Source organism: Falco cherrug, chromosome 7, assembly GCF_023634085.1.
Source record: "Falco cherrug isolate bFalChe1 chromosome 7, bFalChe1.pri, whole genome shotgun sequence".
NCBI lineage: Eukaryota > Metazoa > Chordata > Aves > Falconiformes > Falconidae > Falco > Falco cherrug.
Window position 1 is genome coordinate 53,496,044 of NC_073703.1, and position 21,202 is coordinate 53,517,245.

Below are 21,202 nucleotides of genomic sequence, written 5' to 3' on the forward strand. Positions count from 1 at the left end.
CACGCTCCCGCAGCCATGTCCTGTCTCTCCACCACGGCGCTCTCAGTCCCGGGGAGGCACCGCCACGGGAACCGCTGTGCCCTGAAGGGAGCTGGCTGGCTCGCCAGGGCTGTGGCCTGCACCTTCCTCCTCTCTCTCCCCTCCGGCTGCCGCCTCCTGCCGGCTGTGCCTGCTGCAGCTGGCCTGTGCCCTGTGCCAGCCATGCCGCTGCAGCCCCTGTCTCGTCCACCCTTCTCGTCGTCCCCCCGTTCTCCTTGCACTGCTGCTGAAGCTGCAGCCCAAGCTTGCATGTCCCAGCCAGGCCGGGTCCTGTTGTGGGAAGAAAAAATGCCTACTCCCACCTCCCTGATAGCCCAGGCCACCTCTGGAAGACCTGAGGGAGGCTGAGGGCCAGAAGGGGCCCAGAACACAGTGTCTGGGAGAATGAAGGAAAACGGGATGTTAAAGGTAATTCTACCAGGCTGCTTATAGCTGTGTTTTACAGGACCAGGGGAAACATATTCAGAACAGAATTTAGTTTGAGCTGAAAGCTGCATTCCCACCCCTGGTTTTTCAGGCTAGTCTGCCAAGATCATCGCCTGAGACATTAGAAGAAATATTCCATGTAACAAGACCAGAGAAAAAGCTTTCTTAGATCACTTAAAAGTACTAAAGAGATACCTGTTCACTCCATCTCTCCTTGCTTCAGTTTAACCATTTATAAATCTGTGTCATTTAACGCTGTATCCTTCTCCATAGTAAAATCCAGACGCAGACTTTCAACTTCCTATAATTTTACCCTATACCATGTTTTCTTTGGATCTGTTCTAAAGACAGACACACAGTCCAATTTCCTAAGTCCCAAAACCAGATCCCATTGTTTTCTTTTCTTACCCTGTGAAAAGGCCAGCTTACCTGATGCTAAGGTGTGGCCTGCCCATCTACCTGCAGAGGAAACTCTGAAAGCATTTTGCCTTCTCACATTGTGGCTTGGACTCCCTGGGATATCTTTTGGTTTGCTCGTTTCAGGGCAGCAATGCCTTATAACTGCATTTAACCAGCTATTTGTGTTCTGACCAGTAAAAAGGGTCTTGGTGTCAAGTGAGCAAAACTGCAGCACTGCAAGAAATAGAAATGTTGGTGGACTGCAGAGTTATGTACTTAGGAAATAAAAATGGAGGGAAAACATGACACTGGTAATTTGTGTCTGAGCAGCATGAAACTTGTTTCTTTTCACCTTCATATGAAAATGGTGAAAGTTCATGCGAATCTTTTTTTACAAACCGCTTTGGCAAAGGACCTGAGAACAAGAAAGGGCTTTTCCAAACTATGATACTTGCCTAGAAGATATAATGGCTGCAAAAAGTAGCTAGGTTCATCAGTTGTTCACTGGTGTCATCTGCATCCAAACTGATTGCTAATTTACTGTCTTTTCTACATGCAAGGTTGGGATGATCAGACAAAAAAAGCCAGAAATTCTGATTACGGTTTCCCTCAACTGACAGCATTTCCTCTTTCCTCTCAGAAAATCTCATTGCTTCCAGTTTGTACGTTGCCCAGTAGTGAGCTTTTAAACCAGGATAAGGGAATTATCTTCGGTATGTTGTGCAATTTGTGGTAGAGCAGAGAAGGATACACATCAGTTCTAAAGTTTATGTTGCCCTCTTTTACTTTCTTACATCTGTAGCTGAAGTTTTACTTTTTTGCCAGAAGGCATTACAGACTAGGTTAAGACTGAACTTGGGATATCTCCTGGATATATCTTTCTAAAGATCTGTTTGTTTCTTTGGTAACCAATCTCCTCCCTCTGGCTTTCACAAACACTAATATTAGCCCTTGCCCAGCTGGCAAATCCATTCATAAGATGCTTGAATGAGGCATGCTTGGCTAATTCTATCCAACAGATTAAAATACTCTGTCAGGCTGAGAAGTTGTCATATCCAAAAACATTTCACAATAGAGCACAGGATCAGCAGCATTATTTGTAAAGACCCAGATAACCTTTCTTTTTAAAATCACTGCGTTAGCAATTTAAGTGGACAGATCTGATGGTTCATTTTGCCTTGTGGGTGCTGTTTGGTGGTATACTGAGAACAAAAATTACTGGGACAAAATCAATATTTTGGCTTTAATTTAGCAAAACATGCCTGTTAAAAAGAATAGATACATAGAAAGAAGGTGAATGGGAGGATGAAGAAGGACAATGGAAAGGTGATTGAGTAGATCAAGGCTTTTAGTCTTCCTTTGTTTTGTCTTAGCTGATTAATCTTTCCTGAGTATCTACTCTTAAAGGAAGTGAGAAAATTACTTACCAAAGTACTGTAAACTTTGCTGTTCCATCTCTTGTTCAAAGTTTACAATTATTATCCTTAAGCAGAAAGGAACTGAAAAGAAATATCCAAGCGATACCTTTTGTGATCTTGGATCTTAGAACATTTAGATTTTAGACATGATTTTTCTATGATTTTTGCTATCAGGAATTACAGGAACAGTAAAGCATGCTTCCAGCTACAGAACCAAGGTATTTAGGCAACAATTTATTATTGAAGAACTTTCCTATAAGGTTAATGAATTCATTCTACAAACAAATTTTTTTTAACAAAGAAAATGTTCATCTTTGGTGAATTGAATTTGACATGAATTAGTGTCACTGTTTTCCAGCAAGGTGCATATATAACTTTTGACCATGTAAATATGGCTGATTGTAATCAATGGAAAAAAAATAATATCTGACTCACTCTGAGGCATCAGCCTAATATAGGATAAAATGTTTTCTTTGAAACTATTGCCCTCTGGAGGAGGAATGAAAAATCATAGAAGGGTTAGGTAGAAATTCCTTTTTATGTCACTGTTTAACTGAATTTGTGCTTGAGTGGTTCTACAGACTGATGCAAAAAGGAATGGTCTGTCAGAAAAGCCACAGTGGCCACAGTGCTTGTCAGTGAAGGCTGGAGGAGAAGTAATCCCCATCTGCCTGCCCCATTACTCTTCTCTTTATCTCTAAAGACACTGAATTCTACAACAGATGTACTTTCTCTTCCAACTTCATCCTGGATCCCTCCCAAGCTACTGTCATCCCTCCTTATTTGCCAAAATATTTTTTCATGCAATCCCTAAAGAATTCTTGCCTGCCTGATGTCAGACTCTGTATTCTATCTTCTTTCTTGACCTTTCTGCTGGGTTTGGGGTTTTGGGTTTTTTGTTGTTGTTTTTTATCTTGATTACCGTTTCCTTCTTGATCTTTTATTCTTGAAAGGTTTTGAGGAATTTTATTCTCTTCTTTTTATCTCTCTACTTTCATGTCTGGCATCTATTTAAATAGACTCTTTCCTTCAGTCTCCGAGAACTTCACAGGGATTTTTTCTTTGGCCTTTAGATATTGATAGCTTAGATCTTGGATAATCACATTTAAATGTCACCTTTAACTGAATATGAGTGAAAGTGAGGTCCTTCCTCTCAGACTTTGCCTGTATATTCTCTCTGTGTTGCAGGGGAAATGACAATAGCTCACAGTGGTCTTTCCAGTTTGATTTATAGCAATCTGATGCCTCCCGACTACAAATCTGGTGATTGTTTTAACTCTAAGAAAGGCACATGCACCAGCCATCTGAAAGAATGTAACAGCAGCACTAGTCCACCTGTAGGGCTAGCTGTGTTCGGTATCTAGTGTTTCAAAGAAGAGTGCAAAATACAAAAGTCCAGAAACTAAATTGGTCAAATTGTGCATTAAGCGAGGAAAACAAACCAGCAACTTCTTGTTCTCCACAACCCAGCAACAGAAACCCTGAATTTTGAAATTAATACAGCAACCTAATTTAATTTCAGCCTTTCTTTAAGTAGGACAACAAATACCAAGGATTCTAATATGGTCATGTTTTTCTCCTTGATAGCATCTAGAACTTATCTTCCTTACTTTCTACCCAATAACTACATTTTGCATTCGTGTTCATCAGGGTGGTTGAAATATCTTCCTCTCTGGTTTCTAGTGTCCTCTGCCACTCCTTAATCCTTCAGATCTGAAATTGCACAACTCCAAGTCAGGTCGCAGTATTTACAAATAGGGCTGTAAACACAACAGAAGTTCAGCTGTAGAAAGAGGTTAATCTCCAGCAGAGAGGTCTCAAGTTCGGCAGTACTACTCATCTCTCAATGAAGAGTCTTAAGCCCAGAAATAGGAATCATTCCCAGAAGATGGGTGCCCAAAATTAAAGCTGGAAGTGAGGCTGTTAATGTAACAGTTTGGGGCACTTTTTAATCCAGAATAATAATGGGTAATAAAAATAATCTTTCTTGCCACTGTTTTCCTTTCCCCTATTAAGTTGTGCTCAAATTACTGATGACCTTATCTGTGTCTTTGTATCTGTTTGTTGCTGCTTGTCTGGTTTTTGATAGTTGCCATTCACCTGTGTGCCTTCCTCTGCACAACTCTCCATCTTTGGTTTGTTCTTGAATAAATCTGTAAGGACCTAAAGTACCTATTTAAGTCATCTGGAAAACAAAATCCTGCTTTGCTATTTATAACAATTATTAATTTGTATCACAACACACACTGTCCTTCCCTGATTTGCCCTTTGCAGGCTGGATGTATTAGCCTAAAGTTCACAGTCAAGACAGGATTTCGTTTGGATTTTAGTGCTAACCTGCTTTACTGTCAGCTTACGCATGCTTTTTACTGGGTTTACCTGACAGTTTGATTACTTTGTTTTAGACTGTGAATAGAAGGCAAAAGCCTCTTTTCTACTCTTTTTACTCTGTGGAACTTCTTTTCTTATACTCATAAACGTACATAAATGTATTTGTAAAGAAATAAAAATCTATGAGAGAACTCACAGATTTGTGAGAAAACAGGGGAGGAACCAACAAAAAGAACCAACAAAAGTTTCAACAGTTGATACCACCTAAGGAAAATACTTCCGTGGTGAATCCTATTCAAATAAGACTTTTGCGGTTCTTAGATTTGCCCCAGGTGTGATCTCTTTCCTGAAAGGTAGCTTAGTAGTGGTAATTATGTTAATGACAAGTCCCTCCTATCTGATAATGCTGCAATGTAAAGCTTAAGCTTTATGTATTTATCAGTCAAAAGTATGACACTACAGTGTATTGTTCACATGTTCTATAAACCTGAAATACAATAAATCTTTCTTCTGAAAGCAAACTAGATGTACAGTAAGACAGCTGTAAGATACTGTAAGACATACATAAACAACATCACAGTTCTCCTTCTTGTTCCCATTTTTTAATCTTCACTGAAATAATCTTGCATGCTATGCTTTATTTATCAGTTTTGTTTGGTGTAGGTTTTCATTTTGTTCAGACCTGTTATACTTTAATTACTGACACATAAGAATTTGTGGCCATTCTGTACTGTAGTTTTAACAGCGTGGATGTCTGAATATGACATGAGACAGAATCACTTTCAAAATTACTCTTTTTAGAACTTTTGTTTGAGTATTGCCCTGGTTTTTGGTCTTGCTTTCAAGAAATCGTAAACAACATCTGGGACAGTTAACTGCCAGCCAGCATGTCTGTTTTTCCCCAGCATTTAAAGCAAAGTTTAAAATATGTGTTATTTGAATCCATAACTGCCTAAGTTTTATTTGAAATATTCTGAAATTAAGAGACCAACTTTGTTTTTTTTCATCTTTCAGAAACAAGTTCAGAAAAATCCTTCATATGTCATTTCGTCACATGCATAAATCCGGAGTGCCATGGCACAGAGGAAATTCAGGTACGGCATCCAGTCCCTTTGTAGAAGTCCATGCTGATCCCAACATAATGTCTTCTTTACAGACATAAGATGCCAACAGATTTCCATTACCACCTCTTGAGCAACAGAGGCATAGCTGCTTGATTTTTGAAAATGAATTATAAAGGATAGCACCAAAATACACTTGTCATATGTTGCCATTAAGCAAAGCTGGTATACTTAATTACCTTTCCTAAGAAAGCCATAGCAGCTACACAATCATCTTCAAGGAATAAAAAAGGTGTGATACTAACAGAATAATCATTTCCACATAGCTATGTGGAGCTGTATGAATGGTCTTCATTACCCTTGATTAAACCTATAAACTGCAGTGCCAATTCTATACTGTTCTTATGAATCTGCACCTTGACAGAAAGTTGCAAAACCTGTTTTGGGATATATTGCATGAATACTGCTCTATTTTGCAATATTTCTGAAAAGTGTAGTCAAACACATGCTTGGTAACTCTACTGCTTGCAGGATCTTCAGTGACTGTCCTTCTTCCAGCAGTAATTTTTCTTTCAGAGGAGCTGATAGACTGTATTGGCTCATTGAGCCAACACTGCATACCAGTCTACTGAATCAGCTCAGTATAAGACTGTTTTGGTATGTAACCCAGCAAGCATCCATGCTGAGTTACTTTTCTTTGCTCCAGGCACAGTAATTAAGAGGTATTTTTTACTGCATTTGCAATGCAGGCAATTCACCCTTCTTCCCAGTGTTGTAGTCTGGGAAACACAATACTCTGAAGTTGCTCATTCTTTGCAGCGTTTACTGAGAGCATTTTAGGTTGGATTCCAGTAAACTGAGGCTGAATAGTAGTTCCATTTGCATGGTGCAGCAGTCCTTTGTCACACCCTGTCTCTTCAAGGTCTGTCAATGTGGCCACAGGTTAGGGTACTATTCGTGTAATAGTAGCTATTATTGGCAGCAGCATATATTTGCACACTGATCCTGGTTTCTGCACATAAAGGACTCTATCTATGTGTTCACACTCAAGACTTTTAATTATTCTAGTGTTGCATAGCCACATTAATGACTCCAGAACAAATGTCCTGAGCTTAGGGGGCACCTTTCTTCCCCTTACTGCAGCATAAGTAAGTCTTTATGGAAGTATTTTGTTAATTCTTCCATCCTGGCTCATCAGCTTGTCTTTTGTTATGATAAATGCATGTACTTGGGACATATACATTTATTTAACAATTCAGCTCTGAGAATTAAAAAGTGTTTTTCATTAACATTGTTTCTCATCTGAAAACCACTCTTCTCAAAATGTGCTTGGACATCTGATCCCTTTGTTTTAATGGATTTTAACTTCTTCCTTAGGACTTATTTCTGATGGCCTTATGCATTGGCAGGTTGTTTGGATGCAAACTAAATTTCTCTTTTATCATCATAGGTAGAGTGCAATGCTTCTCCGGACATGGTATTTAGCTTATGATCTTATTTATTCCTAATTAAATTTTTTATTTATTACATTCCATTCTATGTTACCTAGTATATGCAGCATATCTTGGTATCAGATCAGTCATAGTTATTACCTCTGTGCTAGCAGCATGGTTGTTTCTGATGAATACAAACAGCTTTTGAATGCAGTATACTCTATTTAAGAATATTCAAAATCTGTATCATTGATTTTCCAGTGTTCTACAATTTTAATTTCATCTTCTTCACTTCTAGTGTATGTTTGGTGTGAAGTTACTGGTGGCAAGCATCTGCAGCCAGTCTGTGTATAGATGATAACGAAGATACTGTTACTGATCCTTATTTTTGTGGTATTTTTACATCTGTTCTTGTAATGGACAACAGCGCTTCATAAATCTTGTATCATTCAAGTACTTACTGTCTCTTGAGCAGAAAATATACTGTACAACCATTTTCTTAGGGATTGCCTAAAAGTTTCTTCCTTGTCAGTAATTGCTACTTTGCTCTTTTGATAAACAGAATCTCATCAGTTCTTTTCACCATGGAAATTAACATTGGGATTTCCAATTATACCGAATGGTATTTCACTCGTTCATATTTTGGGTGATATCCAGAATTTGAACTTATCACCACTTGTTTCTTAATAGCATCCTAGACTGGAATCTGATTATACATGGGCTGCCCTCAAAGAGCATTGAGTTAATTTATATTCTCAAGGAACTTTAGATTGGCATTTGTCTTCTTGGAAGCTGTGAATTATGTATGTCCTCTGTGCTCATTTGGAGGAAAGCATACTTAGTCTTGCACCTCCCATGCTTAGCTATCCCTGTGCAGAACTGAAGTTTCAAAACTTCAGTAAAATACTGCACATGCTGTAAGTTACACAGAAATCTCCCTGTGACAGGAAGCGAGAGCAGCAGATGTTTAGTTTGTTTAATGTGAAATGCTTTGTAGTGCAGCGAGTATGTTCTGTCAAAAATACTGCTCAGTATTCCAATAGGATAGCAATGTTTATAGTGTCTAGATAATAACAACAGTAGCAACAATACCAAGTCCTTATACAATAGTTCTCATTAGTAGGTGGCAAGGTGATTTTCAAGAGGTCTGGCTATCCTCATTCTACAAATTAAGAAGCCGAGGAACAAGTAGGGAAAGTGTTTTTCCCACATTCATCTAGAAGTTCACTGGCAGAAATAAAACCTGTGTTAGTATGATTTTGTACCCACTACGTGGTGGTGTTCTCTGTCACTTGTACCCCTGCAATGTTCTGAAAGTTGCTTGCACCAGAAGCTTTCCTGACCCTATGTAAAAGTGTAAGCCGTAGTCAGGTATTATGAAGTTAATTCAAGTGTCTATTTCTTTGCCTTCTGCTGCAAACTGCAAATCTTCTCCCTGAAAAAATGGTCTAATTCACTGAAAAATGTAGATTCCACTGCCAAGGACCAAAATTTATTTGTTGCTAGTTGCAGGCTAATACAGATAGTAAGAGGTTGTGAATGGAATTGAGGTCTGCAGGGGAGTTTTTTCTTCCTTGTGTACATCTTTTCCTTGTTTCATCTGCATCTGATGTCCAGGATGCTTTGCTTGATTTTGTTTTATTTTTTCTTACTGGCTAATCACCCGGGATATTACTTGAAGCAGCCTACTTGACTTACTGCCACTCCTTCTATTTCCTGAGAAGAAACATGAGCATGAGGAAAACAGCACGCTAAAGTAAAGAATGAAAAAGAAAAAGAAGCACAAGCAATCAAAAGAGAGAAAAGGACAGAGAAGATAAATATACACCAAGTACCACAAAGGAAGAAAGGTTGACCAGAGGGAATTGATTTGCCTTCATGGGGAGTTTACTAGAATTCGTGCTCTGTATTCCAAACTGGCCTTTTCCCAGTCTCTCCTGTCCTGTTCTCCTTCAGTCAATCCTGCAAGCTGTCTTACCTACTCATCTCACAGCAGAAATAATCTTTAGTCCTTACAGAACATGTGAGAGGTGTGAAAAGCCTGTGCATAGCTAGTATCAGTTCACATGATATTGTTATGCTTCCTAGCTGCCTGGGGATACGTGAAGATCATTTCTATTCTCTACTGAAAGCTGATCAGCAAGCTGAGAATACAACAGAGTCTGAAGGTCTAAGTAAACCCAGGAAGAACACATGCTGCCTTTGCCTCAATATGGCAAATTTGGGAATTGATGGTAGAATGCAAACTGGGAGAAGTGTGACAGAAAATGAAGGAAAAGAGAGAAGACACAACTGCACAGGAGGAAGAATGCGTCTTTGGAGGAAGGTATTATTTAAAAATAGGAAGACACACAGAGCAGAGTTGAAAGAACATGGATGGAAAGAGAGGGAAAGAACAAACTAGGGCTAGAGAAAATGACCAGGAAAGCTGATCAGAGGGAAAGCTGAAAAGCCGTGAGTGACTGGGAAAAAGAAACAGACACAGAGAGAGGGACTAAGAAAGTAACAGAAAGAAAACAATGGGCAATACAACCAGCTAATTTTAGTTCCCTAGGGAAAATATGCTGCAAATATATTACTACAAAATTAATATCTAAAAGTAATTGTTTATATAGAATAGAAAACAAGGACAAAACTCTAGAGGGGAAGTGACTGAAATAAATAAGCAGGTCCCCTTCCCTCAATGCAACAAGTTGAAATGGTTTTGTCAAGGCAGTCTTTTCTTTCTGAATGATATTATGGTTGTATGTGTAATAGGAAAATATATGAAACATTTATGATTGCTTCACTACTTCTCTATTATTACAGTTTTCACAATAAAATCACAAGAAATACAATATTGTAGGACTAAGCCCCAGTGAAATGTAATTTAGATGTTTGGCACTATATGCACTAATAGCAATGTGGAAGTGAGTAAATATTAGAAAAACTGTCATACCTGAAGACTCTAATTTTTGTCCACTCTTTTGCTTTGTTGTATTTGTCCTAAGGAAAAAAGTAGTTCAGTAAGAAAACATTGTTATTTCCAAAAAACTCAGGAAGAAGTCTTACCCTAGTAATATCATTATGTACCAGGTTCAGTATTAAATAGGTGCTATTTTAATCTCTGTCTGCAGTAGAAACATATATTGCTAAATGATGTAGTAAGCCTTGTTTTGAAGCACAGGCCCACTAACACACAGAGATTTGAATGTTATAAACTGCGCTTATACATGACACATCTGAACACATCACTTAATGCCTAGATGTAGCTTGAGAAATGATTGTGTTGAAGTCTTGTTCTCTGTTGTAATGCAGATGCTCATGTAAGTGACAGAGTTTTCATTTCCTTTGCCCATCTAACTTTTGCTTGCACGGTTTGCGCAACACCACTGACAAAAAATCTGCTCCTTTTCTGCACAAGCCAGGATGGATATGGCAGTGAAGAAGATACAGAAAAGACAGATTTCTGGTGCCAGGACATGTTGCTGATTTTGGGCAGAAAAGAAACACTGAATCTGCCCCATGCTATATGATTCCCTCATACACTGGTTGTCTAAATCAAAGCTGCCTGTATGCAGATACTTCAGCATTCATGGAGACCACTAGCATTTAAGTCACTGAACATTCATGCACTTTTGCTTGATTGCCCATCTTTGTGAACCTAGGAGATGGGAGGGTGGGCAGGGGGAATGATCTTTCAAAAGCCCCTGAACATCTGAGAAACCAAAGTGTCGATACTTGGAAATCCCACCCTGTATTCTTCAGTTTCCTAATACATTAAAGCATTAGGAAAACCACAGTAACCCTGAAAAGGTGTTGCAATAATAGATTTTCTGAGGACAAAACCATGACACATTTTACAGCAGCAGAAACTAAGTATATTAAATTTGTTTTCCAAACATGCCTACCTAGTTTTCCTCTTTGCTTTGCTTTTGCTCTTCTTTGTATCCAGAGGATCTATATTCTTTGACCGCATGGTGGTTTCTTGCCTGGTTGGTTTCAGGGAGCTGTGGAAGACTCCTCCTTTCCTTCCACTCTCTTCTGTGGGACCCACTGTACCTGAGATGGGAACTTGGTTGGTGGAGGCTTGTTTAGTAACAACTTCTTTCTCTGTTTTGGGGTTAGGCACATCTTGTGGGTCATCCCTCTTGAAGAAAAAAGGGAAGATTAACAGATACAGTAGCAACTGACAAAGTGCTCTGCACAGCTTGAATTTAGTGATAATTTCCTATATAGTAGTCCCCTATATACTGAATATTCTGCTATAAAGCCAGACCATTGATAGGAAATGTGATGTATTATCTAGAAGAGAGACTACATTATCAGTTTGTTGGTGATTATTGTCCTACAGCTTTGGCTAGCGGTGACTATGCAGTCCATCAAGGGATAACAGGTCCCAAATCTTAACCTCTGAGAGCTGTTTGTAGCTTTGCCTCCAGGTTCTCTGCTTCTGATTCATGTCCAGGACTCCTTTATCTCCAGGTTATTCTCCTCTTTTTGCTCATATTTGGAAGTTGAGATAAGATCTTCCTTCTGTCCAGGTTTTGAGATTAATCCTGACTAAAATCTTTCTAAGCCTCCTGCTTTTAAGTAGCTGAAGGAGGAATACCTATAAGTCTTTCATGGGCAGAGAGCTTTCTATCTAAACAGGAAGAGAACAGGGAGGGTGTAATAATGCAAAGGAAAATTCAAACTTTAAGACTGTCAATAGAAAAGAGAAGCCAATAGTGAGTTACAGCCAACATCTCAAGGTATTGAAACATGGATGAACGTGTGACTGGAAAACTAAGAGGCCTATTCTGCAAAGAAAAATAGAGAGTCTAGGTCTGGATCAGTATTTTAGTATACTGAATCACTAGTAACATCTGCTGTATGTGCAGCATGTACATTCATGTCAGGCCAGCTTATGTCTAGAAGTTGGTACAAGGATCAAGTCTTTGATACCAGATAAGAGAGAAAGCAAAAAAACCAGAAGAAAGGTGGCTATGTAAGGATAGTTGAACAGAAAAATATCAATTAAGAAATTTTATAAATCCTATGTTTACTTTCTCAAAATCTATGCATTCTTGACTTAACCAATATGGTTGTGGAATGTAGCTGTGCAGATTTTTCAGCCAAATCCAAGTCCAATGCTTTCTGCAAATCTAATCTGAATATGCTAGTTTTCCCCCTATATTTTCTTCAGTCATCCCTTTACCTCATCAGTGCCTTTTCTTGAAAGAATAATCTCTCACAGTTCTCTCCTCTCTCCAAGATTATATTTTTATAGCTTCCTTGTAATTTTTCTGTTATATGTACGCAGAGTTGTTCCTTCTCTCTGCTACCCATGGCCAGGTAGAAGATGGGAGCTCCTGAGTGCAGAGAGAAGTACATGGAGCACTGAGCACTGGCCATGTGACTGTGTTTTCTTCTTCTCCCTGTGGATGTGCCTCTGCATGGCTGAGAGCTGAGTTGGCTTGAATGTGAATGAAAGATCCATCAATGCCTGGGCTGACAAAATGTTGTTTAATTGGAACTTAGGGGAAATAGCTTTAGATAATGTTGACCAGCATCATTAACCATCCAAGTTCCTTCCAAAGTGTTACTCCAAGGTAGCAAGCCTCTTCTGTGCTTTAGTGAAATTTCTGTATGTTATATTCTCTTTAGAACCTCCTGAAGCATTTTCGCTGAGCCCCACTGTTCTCCTTGTTTCTCTCAGCTACCATGAGCAGCTGCCATCTGCCTGTCTGGCTGCCTGCTGTAGCATTTCCCTGAAGAACTTTCTGTCCTTTGAATGGGTCAAATGATGTTCCCCTCTTTGCTTGTTAGTTGTCAGTCCCTGCCTGGGTGTCAGCTGTGCCATGTTTTTCCCTCTCTGCTTTTTTTCAGTGGGTTGTGGAATTCCATCAGAAAGACCCATTGAAGAACATACTACCAACTGTGAGGGAAAACTAAACACCAAACAGTAAGTAGTATGCTATTTACTGATTCACAAAAATTTATCAGGGCTATGATGCACCTAGCATCCTCATTCCCATTGCCCTGAAATTCTGTAGGGAGTTTACAAGACAGCCATTTTGATAAACAGAACTGTAGCTCCCTCAAAGCACGCAAAAACTTTGATTACAGAGATAGTGAAGAATATTGAAACAAGTGATACTTTCTGATTGGTCAGCTTGAACTTTTGATACCTGTTTTCTAAAGACTCACATTTTCTGATGGGTTGTTTGCGTTGGGAGCTTTCTTGTGAAACATGCAAATTTCCTTGCATTTTACACTGACTTTGGTATTGCCGGTGTTTCCTGGGGATTTCAGGAGAGAGATGAGCTGCAGCCACAGGTGGAATAGGTGTCGTTGCTGGTCTGGTGGGGCACAGAGCTCTAAATAATAGGAACGGCCATTTACTAATTTTAACATGAGGTGGTGTTTATCTGTGCTGTGGACAGAGAGTTCCACAAACTTCAAGGGCAAGAGCCTATAAAAAAAGGGAAACTCATCATTAAGTGCAAGTGGAGATACCTCTCAAAGAAGATATTATGCTTGTCAGACCTAAAGATAGAATAAGACTAGAAGTGAGAAACTAGAATAGGAAGAAGCTACTAAGTGGATTTGGACACTTTTCTTCTGAGTGCCTCTAGCTGATTGTGGAAGAAATGCTGGGCAGCAGTGCACAGAAGGGAGACTTCTGTACAATGCCTTTGTTCCACTGCCTTATTCCCTGACAATTCTGTACTCCTATCTTCCTACCAGTTTTCAGCATCTGATCTATTTAGAAAAAGGTGTATTAAGTATTCACAGTCATCATCTATCTATGTGTGGGTAGCATTGGCCTGAAATGATGACTGGATTGGGACCTAAAGATGTGTACTTGAACTTAAGTGTTTCTCCTAACTTTACAGTGTTAGCTCTGGGACAAAGAGTGCAAATATGCGGTCTGTTTATAAACTGACCCTTAAAAGAAAGAAAACATTGTATGGAAATGGGAAATACATGCATATTTCTTATTTACTCTTCAAAGAAATATTTAACCCTTCTCGGTGCTAACTCACCTGGTAAGTATGAGCTGTTCCATGTGGGATGGCTGCTCTGAGAGTTTCCAGAAGCTTGCTATACTTTCCTGTGGGGACATGGGCACCTCGGATGCTACTAGCATTGCACTGGGCATTGGTGAACTGGGATTGGCAGCACAGATGCCGATGGTCACACAGCTGGCTCGCTTGTGCACAGAAATTGGTTCCCCTCTTTGGTTAATCTGAACAAGAAAAAAAAAAACCAACAAAAACCCCAAAACCTCAAACCCAATCAACAACTAACATTTGCTATATGATGTCACAGAATATGCTACCAAATGGTGTTTTGGCTTGGGGGCCCCTAAAGTTTATGTACTGGATTGGTGAGGGGAGAGGGGAATATGTAATGAAACAGGAATGTGTATGGATGAAAAGAAAGGAAAAGTTGAATAAGGATAAAGGAGGACTAGAAATCACTGGCTTTTGTGTAACCCAGATCACTGGGTATCTGATTGCTGTGATCAGAAACCTCGAGTAGCATTATCTTGAATTTCTCTTAGTGTAAGCATAGTGGAAGGGGCACTATGTTCTGATGATTCACTGTCTTTGTCAGTATTACTATGATTTTAATGAAACCTGGTTATGAATCAGGATCCCGCTAAATGCTGTACAAACACAGAATGGAAAAAGATCCCAGGTAATTTATTAGACATGATATGGAAAGAGCAAAATGAGAAAATACAGGGAGATAATAAGTTGATAAGTATGATTGAATCACATGTTATGTACCATTGTCAAGATTTGGTTTTGATAGGCATGAGAGAAAAAGTGTCCTAAGAAGGAATTTGAGAGAGGACAGTGCATTAAATTTGTGGATATCTAGTAGAATCTCCTCCCAGGTATGAGAGACTGTATGAAAAAAATATCAAAGGGTTGTGGTTTTTTTTTAATTTTAATGTAAATGATTCAGTGATGGAGCTGTTTTATTGGGTTTATTGGTTAAAGCAACTGCCTCCTTGATAGTAAATGAGGTCTGATAAATAAAGCAGGAATAAATCATAAAGTATCTTGAAAACAGGGACTCAAAGCTAATTAACATTCTGTGTGTGTATCAACAATGCAAGACTGAATTAATCAAGGCAAGACCAAAGGATGTTGCAATTATCGCAAAGTCAGGTAATGAAACCCTATGAAAAACACTGTTGAGATACATCATGTAAATAGAATTCAGATATTTTACACACACTGTGAATGCAGGATTGTAGGAGTGTAGACTGTTGCCAGAGTTGAGCGGGTTCTTTGGCTAGTGCTTAGGGTAAATGGCAGGCAGGGTAGTGATACTGCTTGCAAGGATACTTCTTGCAACTTCTGTTGCAAATGGTGGGAGATTGCCTTGGAAAGGCTGACTGCCATTTAGACTAGGTTGAATTGACATTGATGGCTAAAAATCTTAATGAGATAGCACAGACTAGAAATTTGCTAGAATAGTCCTAGCTGTTGCTACAGGACAGAGTAAGGGCTGACAAGGAAGGATGAAATCACTCTGTCCTCTTTCTCTAATTTGCAGCATTGCTGTTGCTTGGTTTTTGGACTATTGCCTTTAGAGCATGAGCATTAAATGAGAGAATGAGTCCATAGGAGAAGGGAAACATAACCATATGGTTGTAGTAAACAGAGAATAAGAATAATAAGAAAAAAATGAATGAGGAATACCTGTTGAGCTGAGGGAGGGGAAAAAAAAGGTGATAATTGCAAGCAATTTTATCTTGAGCATACCAAATGTTTTCATTTGAATGGCTTTTTACCTGGACAAACTTGCTTTCGAAGATCGGAACAGAGGTAAAAGGAGCATATTCTCCTTGTCTAAGAAGTCTCTGAAGGTCACCCATAACAGATGCCTGACTTGAACTGATGCTCTTAAAATCAAGCTTGCTATTCATTTTGCCTATCCACAAAACAAAAATAAATATACAAGTTGAAGAGAATAGAGATAAGAAGACTTATATGTTAAAAAAGCTCTGATGATTATGAAAAGAAACAAACTTAATCCTTCCTGATGGGCTTTATTCTACTACTAAAGAGCAGAACCTCTCCCCCCAAAATACGTATTTTTAAAAACATGCAATCTCAAGTACAAAGGGGAGCTTAGCAGGGCTTTCTCACAGCTCTTAACTCCTCTTTTACTATTTAAGGAAAAAGGGCCTGCAAATCTATAAACATTAGTTCGCACATGCTATATATCATACTATATAATATATATTATATACTAAGTATGTTCTTCTTTATAAGTAACATTGCATATTTTTGCTACTGTTAATATTTTTTTAATTGATGTATTTTTACATGAGTATAGCAACATACTTTGCAAATAACAGTAGAAACCCTTGGGCTGTTCTCAGTGCTAGATGGTGACTTCTATCTTGGCACCTCTTGGTGCCACAAATATGTTTTTATCAGGAGTCAAGAAGGAAGGACTTAGGAGGTCCTCTGAAGCAGAAATTCTCCAGCATGTGACTAGGCTGACTTTAACACAAAATCTGGAGAATCAGTAACATAATACTGACTCATTGAGGGGAAAAAAAATAATGTCAAGCTGCTACTTAATTACATTTCATAAGCCTTTACTACACAGATAATTTCTATTAACCTAAGTAGGTTCAAAAGTTAAATGATTTGTTCATGACTGTTCAGTATGTGGCAGAATGCCAAGAAGAATAGTAATACCCTGCCACTGGGTTTAAAAAAAAAAAAAGATGTACTCGACTTCTACTTCCCATTCATACCTTGTTTCACCTCAATTGATCCATTTCTTACACAGAGAAGTATATCTAAGAAAAGAGAGAACATGAGTGTGCTAGTCCATCCTGTAAAGCCTGCTGGAAATTTCCTAGCACTAGAAACACATGATTAGCAGCAGCATCAGGCGTGGTCTTGATGATATTGTTTCCCTGCTTGAGTTTCTTTAAGGAGTGTTGTTATGAAAAGAAGCGGTACGTGAGTGCATGTCATAACAGGCAGGTGGTTTGGAAGAACTCAGCCCCATCAGTGCTGGCATCACAATACATCACCTGGTTAATGCTTTCACCAGTCCTGGCAGCAATTCAATTTCTTGGTTGCATCACGGCATGGGGGTAACAGGTACCATGGATTCACCTGTAACACAAACACATTAGGGGCATGATAACATCAGAGATTTTTGCATAGGTATTGCCCATGCAGTGCAGGCTGCCAGGGAACAGCAAGGTTCTGCTGATCTGCTTCATCAGGGATGATGAGCTGGTTGCCAAGGATGACCTCAGCAGAGGCATTGCCCTGAACAGTCAAGGCATAGTCCTCCAGTCCTGCAGAATTCAAAGTGAATGGGCTGAGCAGGATGGTGATAACAGCGTTTGCTCACAGACACAGACAAGACAAGATGCGACCCAGATATGGAGTCCATCCTGAGACTCTGTTCCAGGAGTTCAGTCAGGAGTAGCAGAAGGTAGGACTGGAGACATTCTTTTGCCATAGCAACCCTGTAGCTCACCCAGGTGATGTCATAATCGACCAACTATATTAACTCCTTTTTTTCGCCTTACGTAATAACACTGCTGCTTCCAACTGAGCCTGGTGCTTGGACAGGGTTCAGGCCATGACTGAGCACCAGGTTGGTTGAAGCAGAATCAATACTGCAAAATGAGAATTACATTGACAGTTTGAAAGACTATTGTGCAATCTTCTTTGTACAGCCTCTCTTGCTTAGGTAGGGCCCACCATAGGACACCTTCTGCACTGTCTGATAATACCCTGCACTGACACAGCGATGTCCAGCAGAAATGCTTTCTGCTTTCTCCACTATACTAAACTATGTGGAAAACAATGGTGATTTTCTTTCTCAGCTGGATTTCAGCTGTGTAATATACAGGACCAGAGAAGGATAAATAGCATTGCTCTAGCAAAACCAACAACAAGAAGCCCTTTTTCAACACTGAATTGCCTTTCCCTCTCTAGCCAATGGAAATGTAATTGCAAAAACCACCATGAGTGACTGAGCTGGAGGAGACTGACTCCATAGTCAAGCGACCACAGCTTTTGCCTGAACCATTGAAAGCGCAAGTTAATAGGACAAGAGGAAATGGCCTCAAGTTGTATCAGGGGAGGTTTAGGTTGGGTATTAGGAAATATTTCTTCACCGAAAGGGTTGTGAAGCATTGGAACAGGTTGCCCAGGAAGGTGGTGGAATCACCATCCCTGGAAGCGTTTAAAAAACCATGTAGGTGTGGTGCTTAGGAACATGGTTTAGTGGTGGACTCATCAGTCCTGGGTTAACAGTTGGACTTGATGATCTTAAAGGTCTTTTCCAACCTAAATGATTCTGTGATTCAATAAGTCCTGCCTACGTACCCCAAATACATGGATACACTCAGCCCTTGTTTGGACTGTGCAGTAAGTGTAGTATGTGGATACCAGAGGAAGGAGAATCTGAATGAAGACAGTCTTAGGAAGCAGTAGATAGAGCCACAAGGACTCTTGGAGTGCAGGATAATAACATTTTCACACCTAAGACAGCATTACTAGATGATGCTCTGTTGTGTCATGTGCATGTTCTGGCAAGGACAGTGCTAGCTAGCTCAGGCACCTCTGCAACGCTCCGTGCTCTAATGTGCTGACAGTTTAATCTCCCAGTAGGTAGCAACAGCTGTTGTAAGACATGTTGCTATTAGTTTTTTGAGACACCTTTTGTGTGGCTTTTGAAGGGGGTGGGGGTGCATCCGGTAGTTTGACAGAAGTGAGGCTTCTGCAGCTCCATGCCCCCAGGTCCAACCAACAGTAAGGCTGAACATGTATTCCCAGTAGGTGTAACACACACTCACACAAGACAGAACCAATGGCCTCATCCTGTTCCCCTTTCTGGCTAATCAGGATGAAGGTCCATGAGTAGGAAATACAGACAGGTATACAATGTGCATCCCTTCAGCAACTGGGTTCAGACACTCAGTCTGTCCAGTATCTGGTCCCTGGATCCCAGTCTCCCCAGCTGCTGGCACCAGGATGTAGGAGCCCATGAGGCTGCAACCCCACTCCTGTTGTTGATACAGACCCCTCACTCAGATAGACACACACACACACTCACTCACTCTGCAGTTTCTGCAGTAGCTAGCTTTAGACATGCAGTCCACCCAGCAAATGGTCCTGGATCCTTGTTTTTTCCTGGTACTTCATCCCTGGAGACACCTATGCACACACACATGTGCACACGCACAAATGGTTCTCCTGTGACCTGCAGATCTCACAGTGTCTCCAGCAGCCGTCTGGGACAGCCCTGGCCTCCCCCACTGCCCACCCCCCACCCCCAGTAGCTACCCCCTCCCACAGTCTTACCTCTTCCTCACCCAGGAAAAGCTAGAAAATACATTTAATAGGACAGACTGTGCTGATTGGGCAGGGTGCAGGACATGGCCAGGCAAGCGTACCTGTTTACACTTGACGAGCCCTTTTTATTCTTTATCCCTCTATTTTCCTGCATCTGTTCCTCCCCAAATCCCCTACACCATTCCTTTCATCGCTTTTGGTTCCTCTCCTAAACATCCCATACATCTTGTGCAATTCTAAAATGCTTTTTCCCTGCATCCCATAATGTGTGCCACACTTCCAGGCAGTAACTTCCCATAGTCTGAAAGGTGGCTGTGAGAGCCCTCCCGTTGATGGGTTTCACACCTGGGCAGGGGCTGAGGCACTCCTGCAACAGCCCTAGAAGGGGCCCAGCCCCAGTGTCCCTACAAGTCCTTAACTTGGGTTCCCACCTGCCATTGTGCCCCTGTGCTCCTCTGGGTCTGTGGTGATGGGCCTTTGATGGGCTGATAGCTCCTGCCCTGGCCTGGGTGTAGCTGGGGCAGGGTCTTACTCGGATTCGCCCACCTGCTGTTCTCTCTGTACTCCTTTGTGTGTGTGTGTGCTCTTTATCCCACCCCTTAACAAAGGACAGTTTTTTTGGGTTATTTTGTTTTGTTCTGTTTTAATCTAACATTAGCCACCACCTCTTAGAAAAACTCCAGTTAATGGAGAAGGCAGCAGCATGACTCCTTAGCAACGCAGGCTGCCATAAGCATATTAAATCCTGTCTTCTGCTCTGTTCTCTGGCTTTTCACAGCATGTTGGGCAAATCGATTGGATTTGGACAGTAGGGAGTAAATTACAGAAAGTCAGTCACAGATGTACAGTGCCAACTAACTGTCTATATTTGGATGGGTCCAAGTACCATTGCATCTGCATGTCTACCTCTCCTCTCCTGAAAGACTGGCTCTCAGGGCATTTCATTATTCAATACCTTTAGTGATGAATAGCTACCTAGTGCTGACACAAAAGCCCCACAGGCTGTTCTTCCAGAAAGGCATAGCACGCCACAAACAACCGGCTGTAATCAGCATTGGCTCCAGTTCACTCACCTCCATGCTCCTGTGAGCTAATTCCCTTGAGTACAACACATGCTCCTAGCACGGTGCTCTGCACAGCCACATCCCAAGAGGTTGACCAGCAGTCTTCACCATGAACATGCCTGTTCCAGCAACATCATCCAAACACAAGAAATCTATAGGAAACTACTAAGCCCAGTGTTTTTCACTGCAGCTTCTCCATGTATGCATGAGGTTGGTCTTGCCTCAGGTGGTATTTATTAGGTCAGCTGGCAGTTTTCAAAGTAATGCAACAGCATCCTAAAACAAGAGTATAGCTGAAGAGGTGTCAGCACCAGTGGGCAATCCAGCTGGCAATAAACCACAAGTAAAGGATCAGGCATAAAAAGGTAAAGTATCAATATTATAGCATAGCTATCAAGTCACCAAACCAGGCCTTTTTCACAAAGTATTAAACAGATCCTCAGCTGAAGTAATTAGTGCAATCTCCATTATCTTAAAAGGGAAATAAAGTAAAGGAAGATAGATACTAATTTACCAGGACAAAGAAGTGCAGATGGATTGCTCAAAATTGAATGGAAGGGAGTTAAAACAGCTGAGGAAATTCAACACAGATAAACGTAAAATGCGGTGTATAAGGACAACATTTTCCTAAAATGTTGTTATAATTACTGTTCCTAGGTTGAGTACTACCAATTAAGAATGAGACTTTAAGACTAATTGTATTTTAAG